General features: G+C 36.3%; 1 protein-coding gene across 8 annotated transcripts in view; it reads left to right on the top strand.

The window, feature by feature from the left end:
- LOC100617194 (transcriptional repressor protein YY1-like) overlaps nucleotides 1-9,740 on the top strand; it is a 179,059-nt gene that overhangs the window by 136,952 nt on the left and 32,367 nt on the right. For 2 of the 8 annotated variants that reach the window (XM_056808922.1, XM_056808921.1), the window contains one exon: nucleotides 162-207. The exons of 5 other annotated variants lie outside the window; for them this stretch is intronic. The gene's annotated coding sequence lies outside the window, so the exon portion shown is untranslated. Of the gene's footprint in view, nucleotides 1-161; nucleotides 208-5,801; nucleotides 5,838-9,740 lie in introns of all 8 variants that reach the window. One more of the 8 variants, XM_056808920.1, reaches the window with a different exon arrangement.

Raw genomic sequence — 9,740 nt, 5'->3', positions numbered from 1 at the left:
AAGAGGTTAACAAATTTCTCTGTGGCAGAGTGGAGGAAAGAACCCCTAGCAAAAATCTTTTACTTTATCCAAAGTGAATTTTTTCAAAGATCGTGGATGATTTCTGGTCTGTCCTATATCATTCTCTCTTTCTTCCCATAACCTCCCTTCTCTGGAACAAGATTGGAAACCAGAGAAATTTTGAGTCTTCATAAATTTGGCCAAAAGGTGAGTTCATTTGCTGTGACCTACAGGTCAGCAACTAGAAACCTCAATTCTATTCATGCGTACCCATGACCTCCTTCCTAGAATTGTGATTCTAGGGTGCCACCTGAATTTACAGCCTTTGAGGCCAGAGAAAACTGGCATCTTTGCTGAGCAAGTTGATAGGATATTGTGAGGGTGGCTCATGAGAGATGCTTTCTGACTATCCTTACTTATAATTGAGATTTGTAAGAATATGTACCGTTTAGGGTACATAGAGTGCCAGGCCTGGAATCAGGAACATTTGTCCTCCAGAGTTCAAATATGGCCTCAGACACTTATTAGCTGTGTGACCCTGGACAGGTCACTTCACCTGGTTTATTTCAGTTCCTCATCTGGAAAATGTGTTGGAGAAGGAAATGGAAAACCCATCCAGGATCTCTACCAAGAAACTACCCAATGGGATAGTTGTTCATAGAGTTGCAATGACTGAACAAGAAGACCCCCTTAAGAATAGTAATGTATTGAGAGGAAATTCTCTTTAGAAGACCCTGACCCTGTTGAAGCAAGTGTCAATTTTGAATTGACTCCCTCTTCATGGTGACAGGAAGCAACCACTGTTTTCTTACTTCCTCTCTATGAAGGACAAATTCCAGCTCTGTTACTAACTAACTAACTGAGCAAGACCCTTAACCTCTCTAGACTTCCAAAAAAAATGAGAGCTTTGGATTAAAGGCATCTAAGCTTCCTTTCCAGCTCTGGATCTATGATTCTATTAGATCACCTGGGTTTAAGTACAGCTGTGATCACTGTAGCCCAGGGCTTGGTTTTGTTTGGTCTTTAAACAAGGCATTTTTGAACAATTATTAGGAACATATGAAAACTAAACAGAAAACCAGTGGAGGTTTGTTTTGTAATATGACGCAAGCAAGGAGACCATCCATACAGTGAGCCTCTTTAAACAGGTACTAGCTGCTTTAGGCCCTCAAGATTTGAACCACCACTGCGCCTGACTCGGTGAAGATTTCAAAAAATCTGAAGTCTTCGTAAAGAACCCAGACCCCCATTTTGCCCTCCTACGCTGACTACATATCTTGTGGTCCCAGGAGGAGAGCAGTGTGGTACACAGGACAGAAATTGCTGGATTGGAAGTCTGAGACTTGGGCCTACAATCCCAGCTGAGTGACCTTGAGCAAGTCATTAATGCTCTGGGCTTCAGCTTTCTCCTCTATAAAATGAAAAGGGTGGACTAGGCCACCTCCAAAGTCTGTCATTTCTATATCAGTCAGTAAAATGAGACGATAATGAGACACCAGATATTTGGGACACTGTGCCTGGCTGCCTCACTCTCCCATATCCCTCTGGCCAGGAGCACTCTAGTAAATGTCTAACAAAGGCGTCAAAAGGGAAGGGAAGAACATACACTATACAGTTGAATCTGCATTATGAACATTTTCTCCAAGACTCATTTAAGTCGGGATAAGCAACAAAGTAATAACTCAAGCCGGAATTTTAAATGCTCACATCAAAGGCCAAACAGTCTTCCGTCTTCCTGTTTTGACTAGCTCTAACAGCCCCCCTCCCTCTAACTCCTCATCTCCCACCTACAGGCTGAGCCCCACTTAAGCCTTTAGGCTAACTCTAAGAAAGGAGGGCAATACCATACCTTGACATTCAATGGAAGTGGGGCATTCATATTTCCATTCATAAATATGTATATATGTTCACATATACACAGAGTTGTATAGCTATTTCAGTTGTGTCTGACACTTTGTGATCCCATTGTGACCCCATGCCAGTATCTTAGCAGGGATGCTGTACTGGCTTGCCACTTTCTTCTCCATCTCATTTTCCAGATGGGGAACAAATAGGGGTAACAGACTTGCCCAGGATCACACAGCTAGCAAGGGTCTGAGGAAGACTCAGGCCTTCCTGTCTTCAAGACCAGCACTCTATTCACCAGGCCACTTGGCTGCCCATAAATAAACATATAAATACGTATATATACACATATATATGTACACAATATATACATATGAAATGTATGTAAAATGTTTTAGAGTTTGAAAAATCATTAGCAACTGCAATGCTCATACCATCCCTGAGATATGGGCACACTTGATTGATATTTAATTTTTTACTTATGTCATTGATATAATAAATTCCTGGTTAGGAAACTTTAGCCTATCAATATTGATCAGCACCAATTCTGCAATTCAGAGTCTTGAGGAGCCCCAGGAGGCACAGGGATGTTAGAGACTATACCAGAAACACAGAGAATACACCAGAGGTAGGACATAGCCAGGTCTTTCTGTGGCTGGCTCTGAGTGCTTTTATACAAAGCAGCCTGTAGTTATAATTGTCCTCATTTTTCAGAAAAAAAAAACATGAGATTGAAAAGTAGTGTTACTTGCTCTGGGCCACAAACTTGTTAATTAGCAGAGGCAGGATTTAAACCAAGGACTATCTGGCACCACTTTAATAGTTCTCAAATATAGCAAGGCATTGATCTTCTTGATGTATCTACTCAAGCCCCCACGTAACTCACTCCATTCCCAACAGATGAATTCCTGACTGTGAACGTTGGTCCTCCAGTGGCCTGATTCCAATCTCAGTTTTGCTGGATTCCCGGGGGCTAAGGTGCTACACCAAGATCTTCCCCAAGTTAATATCAATAGCCAAAAACCTCTACCAGTCAAATTCTGAACTTGGTACAGAAAAGACCCTTTTACGACATCTGGATGACTAGTCTAGGATGGCACAGTGGTGTCTGAGTTCATATACACAATTTCACCTGCCAAGAGCCGAATGAACAGGTTTTTCATCATAGAAAATGGCCTTTGAACCACAGACTGTCAGAGTAGATGAACTATTGGCTTCTGAAGCAAGAAAAGACCTGAGACTGAACCCAGCCTTACTTCTCATGGGATAATGTTAACTTTGTCTTTTAGCTTTTCTTTGCTCCTCTGTAAAACAGGGATAATACACGTAAGTCACTACCTCCCATTTGGGTTGTGAGGCTCAAATGAGATGACAGTTGTAATGCTCTTTCCCATTTTATTATTTAAAAATGTGTTTACCAATTACATGTAAGAACTAGTTTCCACATAAGGTTTCCAAAGTTATATGATCCAAATTGTCTCTCTTCCTCCTTCCTTCCTCCCTCCTAGACCTGCAAGCAATTGGATGTGGGTTATACGTGTATTATCACACAAAATTTATTTCTACATTGTTAATTTTTGTAAGTGAATAATCACATAAAACCCAAAACATAAACCCCTCCAAAAAGTGAAAAATGGTATGCTTTCATTCGCATTCTGATTCCAACACCCTGGAGGTGGATAGAATTCTTTGTTACAAGTCCCTCAAAATTGTTCTGGGTCATTGTATTTCTGATAGTAGCTAAGTCTATCACAGTTGATCATTCCATAATATAACTATTTCTGCATACAGTATTTTCTTGGTTCTGCTTATTTCACTCTGCATCAGTTCATGTAGGTCTTTCCAGCTCCTTCTGAAATTATCCTGTTTGTTATTCCTGACTGTACAGTAGTATTCCATCACCATCGTATACCACAATTTCTTTAGCCATTCCCCAATTGATGAATATTCCCTCAATATCCAATTCTGTGCCACCACAAAAAGAGCAGCTATAAATATTTTTGTACAAGCAGGTTCTTTCCCAAATTTTTTAATCTCTTTGGGATACAGACCTAGTAGTAGTATTACTGGATCAAAGGATCATTGTGCTAGAGCCCTTTAGGCATAATTACAAATTGCCCTCCAGAATGCTTGGGTCAGTTGACACCTCCATCAGCAATGGATTAGTGTCCCAATTTTGCAACATCCCCTCCAACATTTATCATTTTCTGTTGCTGTTATACTGGCCAATCTGATAGGTATGAGATAATGCCTCAGAGTTGTTTTAATTTGCATTTTGCTAATCAAGAGGGATTTAGAACATTTTTTCATATGACTATTGATAGTTTTGATTTCATTTGAAAAACTGCCTATTCATATCCTTTGACCATTTGCCAATTGGGGAATGACATGCATTTGACTTGGTTCCTTATGTATTTGAGAAATGAGACCCTTTATCAGAGAAATGAGTTGTAAGATTTTTTTCCTAGTTTGTTGTTTCTCTGCTTTTCTTGGTTGCACTGGTTTTGTTTGTACAAAACATTTTTAATTTAATACAATCAAAATTATTCATTTTATGTCTTATAAATTCTACTCTTCTCCATAAATCTGACAGGTAAACTGTTTCATGTTCCCCTAATTTACTTGTAACATCACCCTTTACATCTAAATCATATACCCATTTTGACCTTATCTTGGAATATGGTATAAGTTACTGATCTAAACCTAATTTTTGCCATACTTTTTCCCAGTTTTCCCAGCAGTTTTTGACAAATAGTGAGTTCCTATACCAAAATCTTGGATTTTGAGTTTATCAAACACTAGATTGCTGAGGTTATTTATCCCCAATCTATCCCATTGATCCACCCTTTTATTTCTTAGTCAGTAACAGATTGTTTTGACGATTGCTGCTTTATAGTATAGTTTAAGATCTGGTACTGCTATGCCACCATCCTTCACATTTTTTTCATTAGTTCCTTTGATATTCTTGATCTTTTGTTCTTCCAAATGAATTATATTATTTTTCTAGTTCTATAATATAGTTTTTTGGTAGTTTGATTGGTATGGCATTGAATAAGTAAGTTAATTTAGGTAGGATTATCATTTTTTATTATGTTAGCTCAGCCAACCCAAGAGCAGTTAATGTTTTTCCTGATGTTTAGATCTAACTTTATTTGTGTGAAAAGTGTTTTGTAATTTTGTTCATATAATTCCTGCATTTGGTTTGGCAAATAGATTCCCAAGTATTTATATTGTCTAGAGTGATTTAAATGGAATTTCTCTAGCTCTTGCTGCTGGGCTTTGATGGCAAAATACAGAAATGTTGATGATTTATGTGGATTTATTTTGCATTCTTCAACTTGCTAAAGTTATTATTTCAACTAGTTTTTTTAGTTGATTCTTTAAGTATGGCATCATATCATTCACAAAGAGTGATAGGCTAGTTTCCTCATTGCCTACTTTAACTCCTTCAATTTCTCTCTTCTCTAATTGTTATAGCTAGCATTTCTAGAATAATATTAAATAATAGGGGTGATAATGGCCATCCTTGCTTCACTCCTGATCTTATTGGGAAGACTTCTAACTTATCCCCTATTGCAGATGATGATGATCCTTGCTGATGGTGTTAGATAGTTATTACTTAATATTTTAAGAAAAGGCACTTTTATGCCTGTTCTTTCTAGTGTTATTTATAGGAATGGGTGTTGTATTTTGTCAAAGGCTTTTTCTGCATTTATTGAGATAATCATGTGATTTCTATTAGTTTGGTTAATGATATAGTCAATTATACTGATAGTTTTCCTAATATTAAATCAGCCCTCCATTCCGGATATAAATCCCACCTGGTCACTGAATAATCTTTGTAATAAATTGCTATAGTCTGTTTGCTAGTATTTTATTTAATATTTTTACATCAATATTCATTAAGTAAATCAAGCTATAATTTTCTTTCTCTGTTTTTGCTCTTCCTGGCTTAGGTATCAGCACCATATCTGTGTCATAAAAAGAATTTGGTAGGACTCCTTTTTTCCTTATTTTGCCAAATAGTTTATTTAGTATTGGGAATACTCGTTCTTTAAATGTTTGATAAAATTTACTTGTGAATCCCTCTGACCCTGGGGATTTTTTCCTGGGTGGTTCATTGATGACTTGTTCAATTTATTTTTCTGAGACATGATTATTAAAGTATCCTTTTTCCTCTTTTGTCAATCTAGGAAGTTTATATTTTTTAAAATATTCATCCATTTCACCGAGGGTCAGATTTATTTTCATATCATTGGGCAAAATAGTTCCTAATGATTGCTTTAATTTCCTCTACATTGGAAGGTGAATTCATCATTTTCATTTTTGATACTGGTAATTTGATTCTCTTCTTTATTTTTTAATCATATTAATCAATGCTCTACTTCATTTGTTTTTTCCCATAGAAACAACTCCTAGACTTATTAGTTCAACAGTTCTTTTACTTTCAATTTGATTAATTTCTCCTTTGATGTTTAAAATCTCCAATTAAGTCTTTAATTGGGGATTTAAAATTTGCTTTTTCTACTTTTTTTAGTTGCATGCCCAATTCATTCATCTGTTTTCTCTATTTTATTGATATAAGCATTCAGGGATATAAATTTTCCAGAGTATTACTTTAGCTATATCTCATAAATTTTTATATTTTTTCTCCTCATTGTCATTGTCTTTAATGAAATCAGAGATTGTTTCTATAATTTGTTCTTTGACCCACTCCTTTTGAAGAATTAGATTTAGTTTCCACTTAATTTTTAATTTGCCTTTCCATGAACACTTATTGATTATAATTTTATGGCATTATGATCTGAAAACATTATATTTATTATTTCTGCTTTTATGCATTTGTTTGTGAAGTTTTTATTCCCTGGTCCATGGTCAATTTTTGTATATGTACCATGTACTGCTGACAAAAAGGTATTTTCCTTTTTCTCCCTATTCAGTTTACTCCAGATATATATATATATATACATACATCTAGTACTTCTAAAATTTCATTCATTTCCTTTACTTCTTTCTTATTTTTTGGTTAGATTTATCTAGTTCTGAGAGGGGAAAGTTGAGGTCCTCCACTAGTATAGTTTTACCATTTCCTCCTTAAATACCTTTAGTTTCTCCTCTAAAAATCTGGATGCTATACCATTTGGTGCATATATGTTAAGTACTATATTACTTCATTGTCTATATACTGCCTTTTACCAAGATGTAATTACCTTCCTTATCTCTTTTAATCAGATTTATTTTTGCTTTAGCTTTGTCTGAGGTTATGATTGCTATTCCTGCTTTTCTTTGGCTCAGTTGAAGCCCAATAGATTCTGCTCCAGCCTCTTACCTTACTCTTACACAGTAGTGCATGTGTCTACCTGCCTAAAATGTGTTTCTTATAAATAAACAACATATGTAAGATTCCGATTTTTAGTCCACTCTGCTTTCCATTTCTGTTTTATGAGTTCATCCTATTTACATTCACAGTTATGATGACCATTTGTGTAGTCCCCTCCATTTTGTATTCCCCTTTTAATCCTATACTGTCTCCTTTCACTCTGTCCCTCCATACAAGTGTTTTGTTTTTAATCACTCCTCCATCCCCCCTCCCTTATATTACTCCCCTTACCAGCACCACCCTTCTTATTCCCCTTCCATTTCTCTATAGGGTGAGCTAAAAATCTACACCCCAATGAGTCTGGCTCTTATTCCCTCTCTGAGCCAGTTCAAATGAGAGTAAGGATGGATTATAACCTGTCACCATCCTCATCCTCCTCGCCACTGTAATAGTCCCCCACACACACCTCTTTATGAGATATAATTTATCTCATTTTACCTCTCCCCATTTCTCTTGGTGAAATCCTTTTTCACCCCCAGTTTGTTTTTTGGATATCATCCTATGTAAATAGAATTTTGTACCCTTGGACTTCATCTCCCAGAATCCCTTTCCCTTCATCCCCATGTTACGTGCTTATGTTGTATCCATAAAATTGTGTGTAACTCCACCCTCTCTTTTTCTCTCTTCTTTCATGTGTGTGGCTGGGAAACTCTCTTTACTAAGGCTATTACTTTCCTCTACTTCAAGTTATTATTAATAAATCTTATAAAAATAATTCTTGGAGTATTGGATATTAATTTTTAATCTTATAATCCTAAACAGCTTACTACCACACCCTCTTTCAATGCATACTTTTTAACTTCTATGATAATGATAAAAATTTTCAGAGTTACAAATATCATCTTTCTATGTAGAAATATAAACAATTCAACCTTATTGAGTCCCTTCAATATTTTTCTTTATTTACCTTTCACCTTTTTATGTTTCTCTTCAATTTTGTATTTGGACATCAAATCTTCTGTTTAAGTCTTGTCTTTTCTTCAAGAATGCTTGGAAATCTTCTCTTTTATTAAATGACTATATTTTCCCCTGAAATATAGCCAGTTTTGGTGAGCAGGTGGATTCTTGGTTATAAACCCAGTTCTCTTGCCTTCTGGAATATCATTCCAGGCCTTCCAGGCCTTCAGTGTAGAAGCTGCCAGATCCTATGTAATCCTGATTGGGGTACCATGATATATGAATTGTTTTTTCTGGTTGTTTGCAGTATTTTCTCCTTGGCCTGGGGCCTCTTGAACTTGACTATAATATTCCTGGGAGTTGTAATTTGGGGATTTATTGCAGAAGGTGATCTGTGTATTCTTTCAATTTCTATTTTACCTTTGTGTTCAAGAATATCAAGGCAGTTTTCTTTGATAATTTCTTGTAATATATTTATGCTTTTTGTCATGGCTTTCAGGTAGTCTAATACTTCTTAAACTGCCTTGCCTAGATCTATTTTTCCAGGTCAGTTGTTTTTACAATGAGATATTTCATGTTTTTGTCTATTTTTTCATTATTTTGATTTTGTTTTATTGTTTCTTGATTATTTATAAGTCATTAGTTTCTATTTGCCCAATTCTAATTTTTAAAGAATTAATTTTTCTTCCATGACCATCTGACCCTTCTTTTCCATTTGGTCCATCCTACTTTTCATGGAACTCTTCTCTTCATTGGATTTTTTCCTTCTTTTTCCAATAGATCAATTCTGTTTCTTAAAGAAATTCTTCACTGGATTTTTGTAACTCTTTTCACTTGACCAATTTTCTTCTAACCTGTTATTTTCTTTTTACATTACTTTCATTTCTTTTCCCCAACTCTTTTATTAGATTTTTTAATTCCTTTTTGAGTTCTTCCAGCACCTGAGACAAACTCCCATTTTTCTTTGAAGTTTTGTATGTAGTGATTTGTTCTCACTATTCCCCTACTTATTCTATGCCTTGCTTTTTAGGGTTAGGTGTTTCTTTTGCTGTTTGCTTTCATTTTCCTCATCTTTTTTTGCCTGTGGACTGGGAGTTCTAAAAGCTGATGATTCTGTCTCCTCTACTAATTGTGCTTGCAGGACTCATAACTGTGAGCTATTTTGCCTTAAGGGATTCACCACAGGCTTGAAAGGGCCAAGTGCTACAGATTTCAGGACTTTACTGTGGGCTAGTGCCAGGGGTTGGGACTCCAGGTGGTGGGTTTGGGGTGCTTTGCTGTTGGCTTATGCAGGATCCCAGGATCCTGAAGGTGGCCTATGCCTAGACTTGGAATCTAGCACAGTAGGTGGGGGTTATCAGTGTGCATTCCTCTGTGTGCAGTTTTACTTCTGATTCCTCCTTATCCTATGAAAATCAACTTTCTCTACCTACCTTTTAAGTTATTTTCTGCACGATAGCCTTCATCTTGTTACTTTTGTGAATCCTATAGTTTTGAAGCACTATTTTAAGTTTTGTTTGAGAGGATTCTCAGAGTATTTCCAGCTTTTGCTGCTGCTAAGCTGCCATCTTGGCTCTGCCTCCCCTACCCATTGCCATTTTTAAAGTGCTATACATAG

This window comes from Monodelphis domestica, chromosome X, assembly GCF_027887165.1.
Source record: "Monodelphis domestica isolate mMonDom1 chromosome X, mMonDom1.pri, whole genome shotgun sequence".
Taxonomy (NCBI): domain Eukaryota; kingdom Metazoa; phylum Chordata; class Mammalia; order Didelphimorphia; family Didelphidae; genus Monodelphis; species Monodelphis domestica.
Note: the sequence above shows the minus strand (reverse complement) of the source record. Positions and strands in the feature narration are given on the sequence as shown.